The sequence below is a fragment of the Hyperolius riggenbachi genome, chromosome 10 (genome assembly GCF_040937935.1).
Source record: "Hyperolius riggenbachi isolate aHypRig1 chromosome 10, aHypRig1.pri, whole genome shotgun sequence".
Lineage (NCBI taxonomy): Eukaryota > Metazoa > Chordata > Amphibia > Anura > Hyperoliidae > Hyperolius > Hyperolius riggenbachi.
In genome coordinates, this window is record NC_090655.1 from 146371938 (window position 1) to 146390692 (window position 18755).

Consider the following 18755-nt stretch of genomic DNA (forward strand, 5'->3'; position numbering starts at 1 on the left):
CTCTAACAGCCAAAACAGCTAGGAGCAGCTACATAACCTGCCCACAGTAACAATGTCACCATGTAATAAATGTCAGAATATAAATCAGGGAGAGGAAAGATTTTACAATGAGCAAACACTGACTAAATCATTTATACATAATTATGGTAAAAAATGAAGCACTTTTTTATTACATTTTTTAACTGGAGTTCCTCTTTAAGCAGCATACACACGCTCAAACTGTTGGGCTGACGTCTTTTCAGTCTTATTAGTTGTGTGAACAATAGCAAGCAACTTTATTTTGGTTGTGTCAACTTGTTTTACTACAAATGTTGTTTGATAATTGTGCTGTATAAAAGACCGCTTTTATCGCAAAACTGACAGTGAATGGCTCCTATTTTATACATAAGAACCATTCACACGTCGGTCTGCAATAGATCCATTGGATCCGTTGCGGTAAGCATGCCGCACTTCTGCGCCATCCGCGATAATCTCAGGCAGGCGGACACCATCGGACACTACACTGTCCGCTCTCGCTGGCTGCATGTTGTCCAACTGCAAATTGGAACCAAGTCTTATGCTGTGCATACACCATTTGATTCTTTGGTAGATGGATGGTTCAATAGATAATTTCCGACATGTCTGATCTGATTTTCGGTAGTTTTTCAGATCGATTTCTCATAGAAGTGAATGGAAATTGATAAGAAAATCGATTGAACAGTAAATCCGCTGAAAAATCTCATTGTGTATTCCCAGCATTAAACATGCCTGCACACTTTAGGCAATTTATGCTGAATGAGGTATGGGGACAATTACTGGGCTTGCTGTATTAGGGAGGACATTGGTTAGCCTTGATGTTTTTGGGACAATTACTGATCTCCCTCTATGAGATAGGATATTGGTTATCCTTGATGTTAAGATGACAATTACTAACTTCACTCTATGAGATAGGACATTAGCTAACCATGGTGTTATGGAGGCAATTACTGAGCTCCCACTATGAGGCAGGACACTATTTTGCTTTGTAACTTGGACAGTGACTAAGTGACCTCTATGAGGTAGAATGGTTGTTAGTATAAAGGTGTGTACACCTACAAATTTTGATTGGCCAATTTGACAATTTACATGTAATATAATGGCCAACAGATTTTGAATACTATGAACAGATTGTGTAGATAAGATTTTTTTCTCACTAAAAGCATGTGGTAAAATTGGCCAATCAAGAGTATTTCCTGCAGTAAATAGCTTGGCGTTTTTTCTCCAAGGAGAGAGGGGAGGGGGGCCAGGTGCCGTAAGTGGAGTGATGCAGGGGCTTTGGGATGGCTTCGTGGGACGAGACTCCGCAGGCAAATATAACTTTTCTTTACAGCTGCGCTGACGGGTTTTTAATTTTTGGACGGAGATCCACTTTAACTGAGTGCCCTCTATGAAGCGGGACACTAATTTGCTTTGGTGTTATGGGAACTGTACCTGGATCCCTCTACGAAGTACAACACCATGCTTACCTCCCAACTTTCTGAAGTTAGAAAGGGGGGAATTTTTAGAGGAATAATATTTGGGCAAAAGATGCAGCCCAAAGCCACCTCTAGTCAAGCACAACTTGCAATTTAATATCTTTGCAAAAAAATAAAGATACATTTTATATATATATATATATATATATATATATATATATATATATATATATACATATATATATATATATACACACACACACATACACACATACATACATACATATATATATATATTTACTTTTAAAATAAATGTATTACAAAATGTTATGATAAATATTTAAATTACTGCTTTGCTTATCTTCAAATGTTCATATAAAGAAAGTTTTATATATATGTATACATATACATTTAATCATACACATCTGTGCATTAGACAAAAAGTTGGACAATAGAGGAGGAAAGCGGGGCAGAACATGCTTAGAAAAGTGGGACAGTTGTGAGCTATGCAACAGGCTGTTCTATGAAGAAACATATTAAGATGCCTATTAACGATGCAATCCTATGGCTGATCGATCACTTTCAATTGCTGTGGTAATCGACTGGAAACGATCAGACGTGCCCATTAACAGTTGAACAATTAGATGGACCAAGGATTTAGAAGGATCTATGGCAGCAGGGGTGTCAAACGCAATCACATTAGGGGCCAACAGTGTTCTCCCCAGAAATTTTTTCCAGTCGGGTGGTATGAAAAAGTAGCCGGGTGGCATGAAAAAGTAGCCAGGTGGGGCGAGCTGAGATAATGCAGGGCCAGTGCTTCTGTGAGCAACTCTGCTTACAGCATAGGAGGAGGTGAGCCGATTACAGCTGGGTGGTCACCAAAACTAGCCGGGTGGAGCACCCGGCTAAAAGAGCCTGGGGAGAACACTGGGCCAAAATCTAAAACCTAGTTTAAGGTTGTGGGCCAAATTGTTTATTAATATTAAGCAATTATTAAACAGTCTCAAACTAAGTGGCGTAACCATAGCAAACATGGAGGGCTAGCTCCTCCCCCTTCGGCAGAGTAGCACAGTGGAGCATTTTAATATTTCCCTGGCCCAGTGCAGCTTCAGCAGGAAAAGATCAAGCTGAAATGTGGCCCAAGGCAAAATGCTAGTGTTCGTTTCCCCAATAATAGTCTTTTAAGTAAGTTGAAGGGTGAGTGCGTGAAGGGGATTACAAGCCGCATGAAGGGGTTGGAATCCAGTGGGGGCCTCATATTAGTTTTGCTTAGGGATCCAGTGGGGTATCGCTGCACCCTGGCTCAAACTGACAATGTTTCAGCCAGTGACAACAGTCACCAGTGAGCTCCTTTGGATGGAAAGGCAGTGTGCTGTTGCTCTTTTATTGCTTGCAATGAAGCATATTTAAAGCCCTGGAGGGCCACATAAAATCGGAAGGAGGGCTGCATTCGGCACGCGGGCCTTGTGTTTGATGCCGATGCTCTATGGTGTCCAAAGCCTTCCCTCTACATAGATATGTATCTAACCTGAAGTAAGGTTGCTAAAGGAAACCAGAGCTGACAAATATAAAAGATTAATACATACCTAGGGCTTTCTCCAGCCCCATAATCTCGGATCGCTCCCACGCCGCCGTCCTGTCTTCTGCTGCGCCGGTACCGGGTCTCGTCACTTCAGCCAGTCTGGCGTAAGAGAAGTGTGCTCTTTGCGTTTCTCTCCAACAGCCGCTGGAGACATAAGTAGAGGGCACAATTCTCCTGCATAGACTGGCCCAAGTGACGGGACCCAGTACTGGGGCAGCAGAAGACTGAGGACGGCGGCGTGGGAGCGATCCGAGCTTATGGGGCTGGAGGAAACTCTAGGTATGTATACATGTTTTATATTTTTCAGCTCTGGTACACTTTAACCAGCTGCCGACCGTTCCATGCTGATCGGCGTGAACGTAGTGGCAGCCCCAGGACCGCTCAACGCCAAGTGGCGCAAAGTCTCCGCATTAATTCTCAGTTCTGTCATCAGTCTCCCAGTGGCGATCGCCGCTAGGAGACTGTTAGATGGCGAAACCGCTGTCTATTTACAATGTACATCGCTGCAATCTAAGGCAGCACTGTACTGGGGACAGCCGTATAACTTGGCTGTCCACTGGGGAGGCACAGGAGCCATCGACTCTCATAGGCTGATGCCTATGACAGATTGTGGTGATTGGCTGGCGGTGGGAGGGAGGGGAAAAAAAGAGAAATTTAATTTAAAAAAAACAACCAAATAAATATATAAGTAAACAAACAAACATGTCGGCAGAGTTCAGAGCCCACCAACAGAAGTGTTTTGTTGGTGGGCTGAAAAGGGGGGGGGGGGGATTACTTGTGTGCTGCCTTGTACGGCTCTGCAGCAAGAGCCCTAATTAGTAAAAAATAGCATGGTCACTAGGGAGGTGTAAGCTTGTTATCCTGAAGTGGTTAAAGGGGTTCTGTGTTGTTTTTTTTAAAAACAAAAAAACAAAAACTGGCACTTACCTGGAGCTTCCACCGGCCCCCTGCAGCTGTCATGTGCCTGCAGTGACCTTTACGATCCTCCTTTCCCCGCCACCGGTCACTGTCTAATTATTCATCTAACTAGACAAATACAACTGCGTCTCTAGGAGATTACTGCGCAGTTGCAATACGAGAAAACGTTGTACTGCGCCTGCACAGGAAGCTCCTGCAGACGCGAGGGGGCGTGCAGGCGCAATTGTATTCGTCTAGTTAGACGAATAATTAGACAGTGACCGGCGGCGGGGAAGAAAGGATTGTAGAGGACGGCATGGGCACAGCACAGATGCAGGGTGCCGTTAGAAGCCCCAGGTAAGTGTCAGGTTTTTTTTTTTTTTTTTAAACCCACAGAACCCCTTTAAGTGAACATCTGTGGTTACCCACAGTGCACCACTACTGAATAAACGCATTCTATAGGACAGAATGAATACAAAAACGAACCTGAAAATGCATGTTAGTTAATTAAACGCATATTGGAATATTCGGATAACAATGATAACTCGTTGTCAAACAAGCACTCCTAACACATGCATGAAGCAACCCACAACATATGGTACTTCAGTACACACCGTCCTTCTAACGTGACAAGGTGTACAATGGCAGCACAAGCCATAGCTCTGTGCTAGGGCAATGCAGGTAGTACACTGACTGAAACACAGGACGTGCTTCCAGCATTTTCCCTATTGGCTGTAGGTAGGGAGATGATTCCATGACGTCACCGCATGCGTGTCTCGACTTCGCTCGGTTGCGTGGCGGGGACGTGCACGGAACGGCGGCAGCGCGCATTGTAAGGCGGCGGAGAAGTGGATGTACGTAGAGCTGGGGAGGATTTCTCGGTGTCCCGGAGTGGAGCAGCAGTGTGAGCGGCGGGAATGGAGGCCGGGGGCAGCGGGTAGGTGCAGTGTCCGGAGAGTGTGTGAGTGGAGGAGGCTGCGCTGGGATGTGTGTTGTGCAATGTTCCCAGCTCCTCCTGTGTATATAGGTATGTGGCGGCAGGCCTGGCTCCTGTGTGTACATTGTGCTTCTTGCTTGCCTTGTGCTGCTGGACATCGGCCAGTCCCGCTTTACACAGACTTTATAACAATAATCCGCTGTAAATGCTGTACGAGTGTGTTCATCACCTGGGACCAGAGACACTGCCCCCACTCTCTGCAGGACTTAGTTGGTGTTTCGTGTAATTTCAGGACTGCTTCGGAGGATGGCTACTAGCGGCTATGGGACAGTGATACATGCACAAGTAGTAGTCTAAGCAGAGCTGGAGTAGTCCTCCTATACCAGGCAGGCGGGCACCTGGTGCTCCTGCTGTGCCTCCTATGGATAGGCCTTCTTACTGCTTCCCTGAAGTAGCTTTACCACTCTGTCATGCAAACTGTGCCTGCCAGGATCATCTCCTCACACCCCATGCAGTTCAGATCCTATTTGAGTGAGCAATCTGCTCAATATTTAGATCTGATGTTGATTGGATGTTGAAAGGGCTTGTCTGCTTTCATCAGGGGATCCAGCAGAAAACCTCAAAAGGAAATTCCACTAATGTGATTGGGTGGAGGGCACCCTCTTGAACTTTTAAGTTTCAGATAGGTTGTAGTAAACTACGCCCACACTATTCAGCCAATCACAACACAGAGTTCCAATATTTTTCCAGATTGGCTGTGGAATACAAAAAAACAATCAAAAGGACAAATTAGGAGCAACTAATTTCATGATTTTTCAGTATGCCCGCTAAAAAGGAAACAGATTTTGAGCTTGGGCAAAGTCAATCAGCAATCAGCATTTTGTATAGATTTTTTCCCCCATATCTGATAATTTTCTCGATTGGAAATAGGATCTGAAGGGAAAATTGTATGGGGTGTGCCAGGCCTATAACTTTTTTTTTTTTGCAGAATGTTAATCGGAACAAAGTGTGTTCAATTTAAAATGTCCATACATGGACCAATTAATGTGAACATATATTATTATGCTGGGAATATAACATGAGATTTTTTGGCAGATGGTTTGATAATTTCTGAGAGATCAGATCTGATTTTTCAATCTTTTTTCTGAACGATTTCTCATAGATGTGAATGGAAATCGGTTGGTAAAACGATACAAAAATAGAAAGGTAAATCTGCTGAAAAAATCTCATTGTGTGTTCCCAGCATAAGTCACCACTGTAAGATTGGTTCATATCCTTGATGATTGATGTAGTGAACTGCATGTCATTTGAATTGTGCCAGTGTGATCAGTTTTAATAAGCAAATTTAATTTTTTTTTGTGCCCTAGACTGAGGGTGAATTCCTCTGGATTAATCACATTTGGAAGACTGATTGATGCCTGTAATTGAGTGATCAGCTGTCAAGTTAATGGTTCCTAATAAATGAGATGCTAATGTTTTGTTTTTTCTTATAATTTGCATGCAGTTTGGCACTGGTTCAATTAAAAGTGGTTGTTTTGTATCTGCCCAATCCCAAATTGTATACAAACTGCAACAAATGTTTGCAATAACTCCAGAACATTAACATTTCACTCATTCTCTTTAGTTCTGTAACTAGTCCTGTACAAAGTTCTGCTCCCTGTGGAGAAAGAAAAACACCTAAAGTTAAATTTGCAGTTGTATCCTAGATTTATGTATGGCCACAACAATTTGAGATGGTAGGTTGATAATTCCAGATTGCAGGCAAAGTACAGAATTGTATGCAGTTTACATTTGGCACATCCACTGGTTTTTTTTTTTTTTTTTTTTTTTTTTTTTTTTTTTTTTTTATTAGTTCTGCTAATTAGTTTGGTTATTGTTTACTTGATCATAAAAGGTTTAGAGCATTAAGTAGGGATGACCTGGCAGTTGGGTTTTTGATTTTTTTTTTTCCCCTGCTTACATGCTGCACAGGAACCAGAATGAGCAGAACCAGTAGTATTGGAAACTATTAATTATTTGATTAAATTGTGATGTGAAATAAGATGAGGTAATTTATCTTGCGCTTTATGCTGGTAATACACCTTTTGTTTCTGTTCTCAATCGTTTTTGCTGCTCGATTCTGCACTCTATTCTCTTCCGCTCGTTTTTCTTATCTTTTTCCATTCACTTGTATCAGAAATCGAGCAGCAGAAGAATTGAAAGTGAGATCAGACGTGTCGGAAATTATCTATCATACCATCTAATCCGCTAAACGAACCTTTATTCCCAGCATTAGTGATCAAGTATTCCTATGGGCCTAAAGGCTCATACACACATCAGACCATAGTCTTTGGAAAATGAAAGATCACAGACCAATTTTACCCTTTTCCATGTAGTATGACAGCCATACCTACACAGTCTATTCTATGGAGCTGAACTCCCCATCAGACAGAAATCTTTACAAGATGCTGCACACAAAGATGCTGTAGACATTCAAAAGATCAGTATCTGCAAAAGATTGTTCCTGCAAAATGCATTCATAGCCTATATCTGCAGATCATCATACACACCTTGTTTAACAGACATTCATCTGCAGATCAGATCCACCAGGATGGATTTTCAGATCTGCAGATGATTGTCTGATCTGCAGATGAATGTCAGTTAAACAAGGTGTGTATGAGGATCTGCAGATCTCATAGACTATGAATGCAATTTGCAAGAACGGATCTTTGGCAGGAACAGATCTTTTGCAGATACTGATCTTTTGTGTCTGTACAGCATCTGTGTGTGCAGCATCTTGCAAAGATTTTTTTCTGATGGGGAGTTCAGCTCCATAGAAAAGACTGTGAAGGTATGGCTCTCATACTACATGAAACGGGGTAAAATTGGTCTGTGATCTTTCATTTTCAAAAGACTATGGTCTGATGTGTGTATGTGGCCTAAGGCTGCTTTCACAGTTAGACGTTGCAGGTGCACGTCAGTGCAGCCTGTAACGCAGCCCACCGCACAGTAATGAAAAGTAAATGGGCTGTTCACAGTGCCCACGTTGTGTTACATTGTAACGCAGCACGTCAAGTTAAAGTGCTGCATGCTGTAAGTTATAAGCGACTAAGCCACGTTAGAGTGTTTGCACATGCTCAGTAGTGTTAGAGGAGGAGGTCTCCCCTCCTCGGCAGCTACATGGCTAAATAATATTCACTGCACGGTGTGATGTGCAGTGTTTACTTCCTGGAGTGGCCGCTCTGTGCGGTGATTGTCTGGCGGGACCACGTGATGCCGCATGCGTCCAAGAGTACGCATCACGGACGCCAGAGTGAGCTGCACAATGCGGCTCAGTCTGACGTCCACATCCAACACCACCAGGCGTTGCGTTAGTGGTACGTTATGTGACCATAACGTCCCCTAAAATGCAACGTCCTGGTGGGAAAGTAGTACTTACTTGTGTTTACCTACCATTGCCCAAAAATCTTTTAAAAAAGGTCCAGCTCGTCCATTACCGCCGGAGGGTGCCGCTCAGGCCCTGTTGGGCTGATTTTCTTCAAATAAAAAGGTGCACACGCAGCCGGCAATTTGCCAGCCGCGTTTGCTACCTGATCGCCGATTCGCCGCGTGCAGCGGCGAAAGAGGGTCCCCCCAGCCGCCCGAGCCCAGCGCAGCCGGAACAAGCAAGGGCTGGATCGGAGGAGGCTGACCTCCATGACGTCACTCCGCTCGTCGCCATGGCGACGAGGAAAGTGAAACAAGGAAGGCCGCTCGTTGCGGCCTTCCTTGTTACTTCTGATCGCCTCCGGTGATCAGAAGTACGCATCGGGAGCGCCCTCTAGTGGGCTTTCATGCAGCCAACTTTCAGCCAACCTCCCGCAGCCGCCCTGGCGATCTTAATAGAACGCCAGGGAGGCTAAACAGTAGTTTATGAATCCAGGGCTGTGGAGTCGCCGAGTCGGTACAAAAAAAAAAATCTGGCTGCTCGGTTTATGACATCTCCAACGCTTGGTACTCAAAATTACTTTTCAGGGCTATGGAGTGGGAACAAAAATCATCTGACTCCTCAGTTTGAGACCTCTGACTCCAGGTACCTAAAAATGTCTGACTCCACAGCCCTGTATGAATCTGATTAGTCCTGTTTAAAGTTCTGGTTAGGCTTATGTTGAATACACATGGTGCGTTCGCTCACTCGTTTTCCCGCTCGATTCCCGTCGATTGGTTTATTTCCAACATGTCCGATTTGGATTTCGATGGATCGTTAGGTCGATTCGGCATACTTTGCATGCGAATTGACCTAACGATCCATCAAAATCCAAATCGGACATGTTGGAAAAAAACGAATCGACGGGAATCGAGCGGGAAATCGAGTGCGCGAACGCACCGTGTGTATTCAGCATTATAGTAACTGCTTTGGAAGGAGAGCAAGTTGAATAGCTGACTGGTATCATTTATTGATCTACTGGATCTGATAAGTCCTGTGTAGAGACCAAGCTGTCAGCTAATTACTTATTGACTTTTTAAAAATCTAAGTAACCCTATGTAGTGTTTTGATTTATTCCCTGCTAATTGCTTTTCCTTTTAAAGCGGACATTAATTCAGAACTTCCTCTCTGCTCTAAAAGATAAGCAACAGCATTATAACCTTTAAAGATTTTTTTTTACAGCTGATATAAATCCTGCAATAAATCTGCAGTGTCTAATTCCTGCTTTCATGGAAGCAGACATAATAATATCCTCTGCTTTTAAATTGGCGTCTCTGCTGTGGCATTCAGCTGACACAGCTGAGGGATCAAATTAAAACTTGTGATTAGACAGGCTGAACTCTTTAAATACATACAGGGTGCATTTCTCCATTTTTGTTTTGTGCAAGAGGTCTACTTTACTACGCGACGAACGACTCTGGAGGGGGACATGAGTGCTGCCCATAATAAGAGAAGGAGAGAGAGGCGGGGGGGGGGGGGGGGGAGGAGAGAGAGAGGGGCAGAGAAAAAGCCGGCGGCTTCATCTGTTTCATTGCCGCCGGCTTAATTTCATTAAAATAACTAAGTTGCGATACGTTTGGCCGCTGCGCTGGGGCCAGAATATACATGAATATGATTCATTCCATTCCTCACATTGGCCGGCCAGAACCCGAAGTGGCCGGCCAGAACTAGAAGTGGCCAAACTTCGGGTTCTGGCCGTAACATATATACTAAATAACATCTATGCTGTAAGAATAAAGCCTGATGTGTAGCCGTGTCACTAATAGAGATGGTCAATGAGATAGAAATAATTCTGTATTGATGCTGGTTTATGCAAATGCACGCACTCTCTTTGCTCATGAAATCAAATAATTTGATATGTTGTTAAAATTTGATTTGGTGACTACAAATTAAAGGGTACCTGAGACGGATGAAAAGAAAAGTGTTATACATACCTGGGGATTCTTCCAGCCCCCTTCAGGCTAATCAGTTCCTCGCTGTCCACCTCCACCAACTAGATCTTCTGCTATGAGTCCTGGTAATTCAGCCAGTCAGCACAGTCTGGCTACGTACTGCTTCCACAGCCAGGAGCATTCTGCACCTGCGCAATAGTGCTGCGCAGGTGTAGTACGTTCCTGGCGGCGGAGTGTGTGCATGCGCACTACACCAGACTGGCTCAAGTACCTGGACTCATAGCAGAAGATCCAGGTGGCGGAGGAGGACAGCGAGGGACTGATTAGCCTGAAGGGGGCTGGAGGAAGCCCCAGGTATGTATAAAACTTTAATTTCATCTGTCTCAGGTTTACTTTGTTACACAGTAGTACTATACTCTACATATGCAATCCCCACAGAGCTGCAGGGAATCCACTGAGAATGTTGTGCACATTGAACACAGAGGTGTTGTTTATCACCCATAAACCTGGTTCAGATTGTGCATGAAGAATGTGTAATAGAAGAAGAATCTCCTCATTCCCCTGCAGAGTACCTGCACATCACTCTTACATGTACCCACACTTACATTGCCTAGGGCCTGATAGATGTTCTTTGTTCCGGTTTGTACCTTTTACAAGTACTCTTACCAAGAACTAGTTTTAGTCTAAAGGGAATAAATATAGTAGTCTACATATCCTTCTCACTTCAGTTGTCTTGTAAAATTCCTAAGCGTTGGCAGTTAAGAGACGAATTTCACGTTACATACTGTTAATCAACAAAATTGTAATATGCAAATGAGAGGAGTCGGTGGAATCCTAAACTGAGGAGTCAGTGGATTTTTGGACCGACTCCACAGCCCTGGTGCATGGAAGATACGAGTCGTGCGGTCGGCCATGTCATCGGGTTGGTTGTATGCTTTTTTTGGGGGGGATTAAAGCCTTTTGCCAATAAGCCAAATCACTCAGCAGGTAAGTAAAGTGCTACCTATTAAGTACCTGCTGAGTGATTTGGGTTATTGGCAATTTATTTATTATATGGGTGCCGCGCCACCTCTTTACCTTATTATTTAATTGTTTTTAATTTGTATGATGTTTAATGAGATTATTTTCTATTACCCTATCCATTGTGGTGCGTTTTTGTTAGGCCATCCTTTTTTCTTTTTAGAGATCATCGTCCGTATTTGCCTTTAGTGCATAAGCTGGGTTATTAAATTACTTTAATTACTGTACTTGTAGTTGACTGTGGTTATAACTTATGATGGTGCTTGCCCATTGGGTGCTTTTCTCATCTATGGTAGTGAGCAGGGCTGCGGAGTCGGTATAAAAATCATCTGACTCCTCAGTTTATGAAATCACCGACTTCAAGTCCGACTCCAGGTACCCAAAATTGCTCTGACTCCTCGACTCCGACTCCACAGCTCTGGTAGTGAGAGGGATGTCGGGTGCGTCTTTAATTTTCTTATGAAATGCTGTTTGGCTGTTATGCTGATCCTTTGCGTATAATACTTTGAATCAGTCACTTAAGCTGATCAGGTACTTTGACTACGCTTGTTGCGTGCTCGTTCCAGGTGTATAACTACCAAAGTGAAAATATCAGCTTAAGAACCCAGCAACTAGCATGTTTGTAAACTACATTTATTTGCAAGTTAATTGATTTTAGTTAAATCATCTGTTTACAAGGACTCAATCCTTAAAGGGATACTGTAGGGGGGTCGGGGGAAAATGAGTTGAACTTACCTGGGGCTTCTAATGGTTCCCCGCAGACATCCTGTGTTGGCGCAGCCACTCACCGATGCTCCGGCCCCGCCTCCAGTTCACTTCTCGAATTTCTGACTTTAAAGAGAACCCGAGGTGGCATTGTATTACGTTAGTGGGGCACAGAGGCTGGTTGGTCACACTAACACCAGCCTCTGTTGCCCCATCGTGTGTCTCAAAGACCCCCCTGCTCGCCGCTATACCCCCGCAGTGCTGGCGACACGCAGCGTGTCGCCAGCACAATGTTTACTCTAGCGCTGTCTGTCAGCGCCGCTCCCCCGCCTCCTCCGCATCGCCGCTACCCGCCCTCGTCCCTTCCCTCCAATCAGCGGGAGGGAAGGGACGAGGGCGGGTAGCGGCGATGCGGAGGAGGCGGCGGAGCGGCGCTGACAGACAGCGCTAGAGTAAACATTGTGCTGGTGACACGCTGCGTGTCGCCAGCACTGCGGGGGTATAGCGGCGAGCAGGGGGGTCTTTGAGACACACGATGGGGCAACAGAGGTTGGTGTTAGTGTGACCAACCAGCCTCTGTGCCCCACTAATGTAATACAATGCCACCTCGGGTTCTCTTTAAAGTCAGAAAACTACTGCTCCTGCGTTGCCATGTCCTCACTCCCGCTGATGTCACCAGGAGTGTACTGCGCAGACACAGACCATACTGGGCCTGCGCTGTGCGCTCTTGGTGACATAAGCGGGATCGAGGACACGGCAACGCAGGCGCAGTGGTTTTCAGACTTTAAGTCTGAAATTCCATAAGTGAACCGGAGGCGGGACCGGAGCATCGGTGAGTGGCTGCGCCAACACAGGATGTCTGTGGGGGACCGTTAGAAGCCCCGGGTAAGTTCAACTCATTTTCCCCTGACCCCCCTACAGTATCCCTTTAATAATGGTTCTTAGTTGAAGCGGCTGGTCGGTGCCAGGGATGGGCTTTCGAGTACTGAAATACTCGAATTGGGAATGCTAATGAATAATTAATGCACCTGTGCCCACAGGATGGGGGGGTTAACTTACCCAGACAGCGTATAGGCGGGTGATTGGGTGCCCGCAAGGGGCAGATTAGGTTCTGATCTGATGGGTAACAGTGACAGGTGGTGATAGCGGGTTATTGATGGGGTAATTAGTGGGTGTTTAGGGTAGAGAACAGATGTAAACAATGCACTTGGGAGGTGATCTGCGGGCGATCTATTGGTGTGGGTGGGTGATCAGATTGCCCGCAAGGGGCAGGTTAGGGGCTGATTGATGGGTGATTGACAGGTGATCAGTGGGTTATTACAGAGGAGATAGAGGCATACAGTACACGGGGGGGGGGGGGGTCTGGGGAGAATCTGAGGGATGGGGGGGGGGGGGGGGTGATCAGGAGGGAGCAGGGGGCAGTTTAAGGAATAAAAAAAAAAGTGTCGACAGATAGTGACAGGGAGTGATTGATGGGTGATTGGGTGCAAACAGGGGTCTGGGGGGTGGGCAGGGGGGGGGGAGTCTGAGGGGTGCTGTGGGCGATCAGGGGGTAGGGGGGGGGGATCAGTGTGCTTGGGTGCAGACTAGGGTGGCTGCAGCCTGCCCTGGAGGTCCCTCGGACACTGGGTCCACCAGGGCAGGAGGCAGCCTGTATAATAGGCTTTGTATACATTACAAAGCCTATTATACGGATGGATCGGCGGGTATGTGTATTCCTCCGCCCGCCGGCGCTGCTAAGTGGCCGGCGAGCTGGAGGCTAAATCCCCGGCCATTGATCCCCGGTGGAGGATCGCGTCACGGATGACGCGATCGCTCCGCCCATGCCCGTTCAAGGACCGCCACCTCTGTGCATGCTGTGGTCCTTGCGGGATCCACTTCCCGGCCGCCCCTGTGCAGTGGGCGGTCGGGAAGGGGTTAAAGTGGACCTGAACTCTTGCACAGGACAGATGGAAAACAGAGAAATGCACTGTGCATGTATTTAGAGTTTAGCCTGTTGAATTCCCCCTCATTTGTGTTTAATCACAAATTGTAATTTGATCCTCTCCCTTGTGTCAAATGACTGCCGTGACAGATAAACTCATTTAAAAGCACAGGATGATGACAATATCTGCTTCCATGATTTGGGAAGTAAAAACGGTGCAGACTTATTACAGGATTTGTATCCGCAAAGAAATATTTTTCTTTAAAGGTTATTATGCTTTTGCTTATCTTTTAGAGCAGAGAGAAAATTCTGAGTTCAGGTCCGCTTTAACACAACATGCATGGTATGTTAGGGCCCTTAAAGAGAAACTCCAACCTAGAATTGAACTTTATCCCAATCAGTAGCTGATACCCCCTTTTACATGAGAAATATAATGCTTTTCACAAACAGACCATCAGGGGCTGCTGTATGACTGATTTTGTGCTGAAACCCCTCCCACAAGAAGCTCTGAGTAACGCGGTGCTCCTGGCAAACTGCCACAATGTAATAATGTTTACAGACAGGAATTAGCTGTTAACAGCTGTCTCTAACCACCAAAACAGCTAGGAGCAGCTACATAACCTGCCCACAGTAAAAATGTCACCATGTAATAAATGTCAGAATGTAAATCGGGGAGAGGAAAGATTTTACAATGAGCAAACACTGACTAAATCATTTATACATAATTCTGGTAAAAAAATGAAGCACTTTTTTTACTACATTATTTTCACTGGAGTTCCTCTTTAAGCACTTTGCATCCAGACCTTGTTTTCAACTTATTGACCAGAGCAGTTTTGACAGTTTAGCTATGTCCCTATTTAATCAGAAATAACTTTATCCCTACTTATGACACAGACATGAAATATATATTGTTTTTTTCAAGACAAACTAGGCTTTCATTGTATGCCATTTTTTTCCGTCAAACAATTTTGTTTTCTATGAATTTTAATGGGAAAACAAAGAAAAAAATAGAAAAAATATGTATTTCTCAGTTTTACCAATTCCAGTTTAAAAATAAAAAGTGCTACTGTAGATAAAAAACACAAATTTTGTTTGGCTATTCTTACTGCTTATCACAAAACTTATATTATGTTCCTGTCACAATTTATGGTGAAGATATTTGATTCTGAAATAATGCTACAGAGTGTGTTTTTCACTATGAAATGAGAAAATACAAGTATTTTTAATAGTAAAAATCAATCTCATAAGCTCAGGAAACTTATATTCCCATTCACCAATTAGTGCTGCATCAGATAGTGCCAGAAATGTACACAGGAGAAAGCCCAATCCTGCACAGCACTGCTTCTGCTTCAAGACGTATATCTACTGACCTGTGGCTTAGATGAAGTCCCAGAGGACGTATATCTACTGACCTGTGGACGAAGTGGTTAAGCATTCCGTTGTGTATGTACTGTGTACAAATGTGAACAATCTGTTGTCTTGCTATGGTAGGAAGTAAGAAGTCACCTACATTCATTCCCGTATATAAAGCTATAAACTACTGTATTCCTTATACCATTTTGCGGTGGGAAACACATCAAGTTAAATAATTCCCAGGAGTTTTTATGTAATGAGAGAATTTCTAGATCTAGAGATCTTATTTTTTTTTCTGTAATTTTTAGAAATTATCAGTGGCTTGTTTTTTTTTTTTTTTTTTTAAATTTTATTATTATTATTATTATTATTATTATTAGGGTCTTTGGGAGTATATGGGAGCATGCATATGCTCATGCTCCACACGTGATTAGAAAGCAACCACTATAAGCATGTGCACTGCAATACATTAGCAAATGTATGTAAAACTAATATCAGATGGGTATTAGAAAGGCCAAGAAAGGAAAAATATATAATGGCAATACACATATAATAATGAACACCACCGGATCTCCAACAATATTAACAGCTCACCGGTGCTTATCGTGACCTTGAGACTGTACTGGGGTGAAGACGCTACAGGTTTTCTTGCCTAGGGTGGTGATAAGGCCAGAAACGCCCCTGTCTGGAAAGCTTGGAAATTGGTTTTTACATGGTCTGGATTAAATATTTTACTACGTGATGGAAGCGATTGCTGTGTAGTCATTGGTTGACAACATACGCTAGACCCACCTGGATGTGAGGTGGTTACAATCCGGTGAGTGGTTAATATTGTTGGAGATCCGATGGTGTTCATACACTGGTTTATAGATCACACGTGCATCACTTTTGCCACCGGGGGAGTCTGGTCACCTGTTTATAATACAGTAACGCACTATGTGCAGTATGTTTACATTGCAGATATAAAGGATTATAGAAGAGGAGCGCTGTCATTCATCAGATGTGTGATCCCCATTGGACTTGTGATAGCGAACACTCTAATGGTGGTGTACCTGGAGGAACTGATTATTCATAGGACCTAAGGCAGGCGCAGTTTGTGTATTGATTATATAATGGCAATAACTTTAGGTAACGCGTAGCTAGTGTTAATAGCCAAATGAGCTTGAAAAGTTTAATATAGTGTACTTACCAGTATGTACATTTTAATGGCTGAAACATTGTAATACAGTATCACAAATAAGACTCTCATGCAGAAATGCTAACACTAACTGCCCAGCTAGTGAGAGTTAAGCAGGCCCACATGCTCATTGCAACGCTTTTTTTTTTCTTTTTTCTCCCTCCCTCTCGGCAGATTCGATCACTTTTGATAGTAATTTTGATCAACTTACAGCAAAAATGTATCAAAATTATGATAGGACCAAACATAAAATTTCAAGTAACCCGACACTTTTGGTGGAATAGTGGTATATCAGCGGCCCATAGCGTTACACTGTATTGAACGTTGCAGCGTTGCATTTTAATAGATTTTCAATTATGTCAAGGTGAAATTTTATAAAGAAAAAATACAAATCTGTGTGTGGTTGGAGAGGGATTTGATTCCTCGCTGATTAGAGCGGGATTGATCGGTTTTGTCACATAGGGTGGCAATCTAAACCTGTATGGCGACGTTATTAGAGCTCCTTTATGATAGGATCAAACCAGAGTCCACCTGCAGGGAGCCACTCTGACCTGCACCATGCATCATCCCAGAGGGGGCTCTATAGCAACAGACATGTCAGAAGTTAGGGAGGTGTCTGCACACAAATGAATTGTTGTGAGTTTGCATCTCAATGCCTGTGGGTGACAGTCATGATGGATTGCTATACGGTGAACCAGTGCAGTTGTTTTGAATTGTTCTTCCCGCTGTGGGGCACTACTCTCTTGTCTGCTATGCGTTGTCATCCCTTCTCTCTCCACAAAAGAGGTTGCTTGGCTATTGCCAATCAGTGTCTCTATACAGTGCTGATACTTGCTTTGTCACCCAGAATGATCGGTTAATGATGCTTGGATAAATCCATTTTTGGTGCTGTTTGGAGAAGTGTCACATCCCTCCACACCTAAAGCAGGCAGTATACCTCTGCAACAGCCATTCTTTATTCTCTCATCTGATATGCTCGCTAACGCTCATTTTCGTGCAACCATTTTTGAGTGCTTGGAAGAGCCCTAACAGGTGTCTGCAAAAACAGGAGTAAAGCTAGCATTGAGACTGCCTAACCTGCATGCTTCTAAAGGAGGGAAGACAATGATTGGTACAAAGCAGCAGGACAGGGAACACTAAGGCCACTTCTACCCTATGAACATTTTGAAATATTTGATTGTAACGCTGTGGAAAAGTTGCATCATGTGATTTGATTATATTGTCCATTGCAGTGTAACATATGCAGTGTATAAAGTGGCCCAGTACAAGAGTCTAAGGATTGGTAATCCATTTCAGGGTAGAGTATAATAAATGCCCAAAACAACATGCTATTGGATTTTAGCTTGGACACATGGTAAGCAATATGGTCCTCTTACTGTGACCAGAGAGGGCCTTTAATATTGAACGTGCTTTATAAACACTCAATTCCTGTGTTTTAGTCATACGTAGTGGTGTATTGTGACTGGGAATTGTGAAATGTGAAGGTCAGGCAACATGAAAGGCTGTCAATAGGCCATTTAGCAGCACTCTGTGTGCCCAGCTGCAGACACTGTGACAATTACACGGAATGTTGTTGATATAAATTCTTTGGTGCGCAAGTATTATCTGCCATTTAATATTCAGCTTACACTGAAAGTGTATTGTTCCATTGGCTGAAACAGCCTGTGGGACATGCATGTCTTTATACCATGTTTTGTTCTAATGTCATTCCAAAAAGAGAGAACACATCTTTGGCTCTCCTTTAATAAGCTGGATGATTGTAAATATTAACTTTTAAATGGTCTTTGGATGAGATGCTGCAAAGGATGTTCATGTTGCCTATTGCATCTTCGGATATCCAGTCAGATTGGTGAAACACAAAAAAGTGAAATGTGCATTCTTTTGAACATCAGCGCCATTGTGTCGGAATATAATAATGAACTATTTTTTACGTGAACATGTGCTGGTTTCTTTTGAGAATTGTTTTTTCCAAACCTTGACTGAAAACGAGTATATGGCACTTTGATTTCTGTTTTGTAAACTCTCATTAGATTGAAGCTCTTTCTAACCTTTACAGAATAAAGTGGACAAATAGTGCAGCATTTGTGAATGTACATGAGAAAAAGCTCTCTCACCATGTCAGCAGTCTCATCATCCCTTTAGCAGCCAAAAAGTAACATTTTGATTTGGCTGCAGGGACAATTATTTATTTTATTTTATTTATTTATTTTTTTGCCTCTGGGGAAGTGTGTTTTCTGCCACCTGGCAGCCTTGGCAGAATAAGGGTGGCAGCAGGGAGCTCAAATGCAAACCTGTCCGGACGGCTGAATCTGCTGCTTCTTCATGCAACATGGTGGCGACGTACTCCTGGCAGGTCTCCTCTGTTCCAATCACATGGTATGACGTGATTG

General features: G+C 43.7%; 1 protein-coding gene and 1 long non-coding RNA gene across 7 annotated transcripts in view; one reads left to right on the top strand and one right to left on the bottom strand.

Moving 5' to 3' along the window:
• Positions 1-4063, bottom strand: part of LOC137536407 (uncharacterized) — a 79127-nt gene extending 75064 nt beyond the window's left edge. The window contains exon 1 of the long non-coding RNA XR_011024556.1: positions 3943-4063. This is a non-coding gene — a long non-coding RNA (uncharacterized lncRNA). The remainder of the gene's footprint in view (positions 1-3942) is intronic.
• Positions 4064-4727: 664 nt separating this feature from the next.
• BMPR1A (bone morphogenetic protein receptor type 1A) overlaps positions 4728-18755 on the top strand; it is a 348175-nt gene continuing 334147 nt past the window's right edge. For all 6 annotated transcript variants that reach the window (XM_068258612.1, XM_068258616.1, XM_068258613.1 and 3 more), the window contains exon 1: positions 4728-4849. The gene's annotated coding sequence lies outside the window, so the exon portion shown is untranslated. The remainder of the gene's footprint in view (positions 4850-18755) is intronic.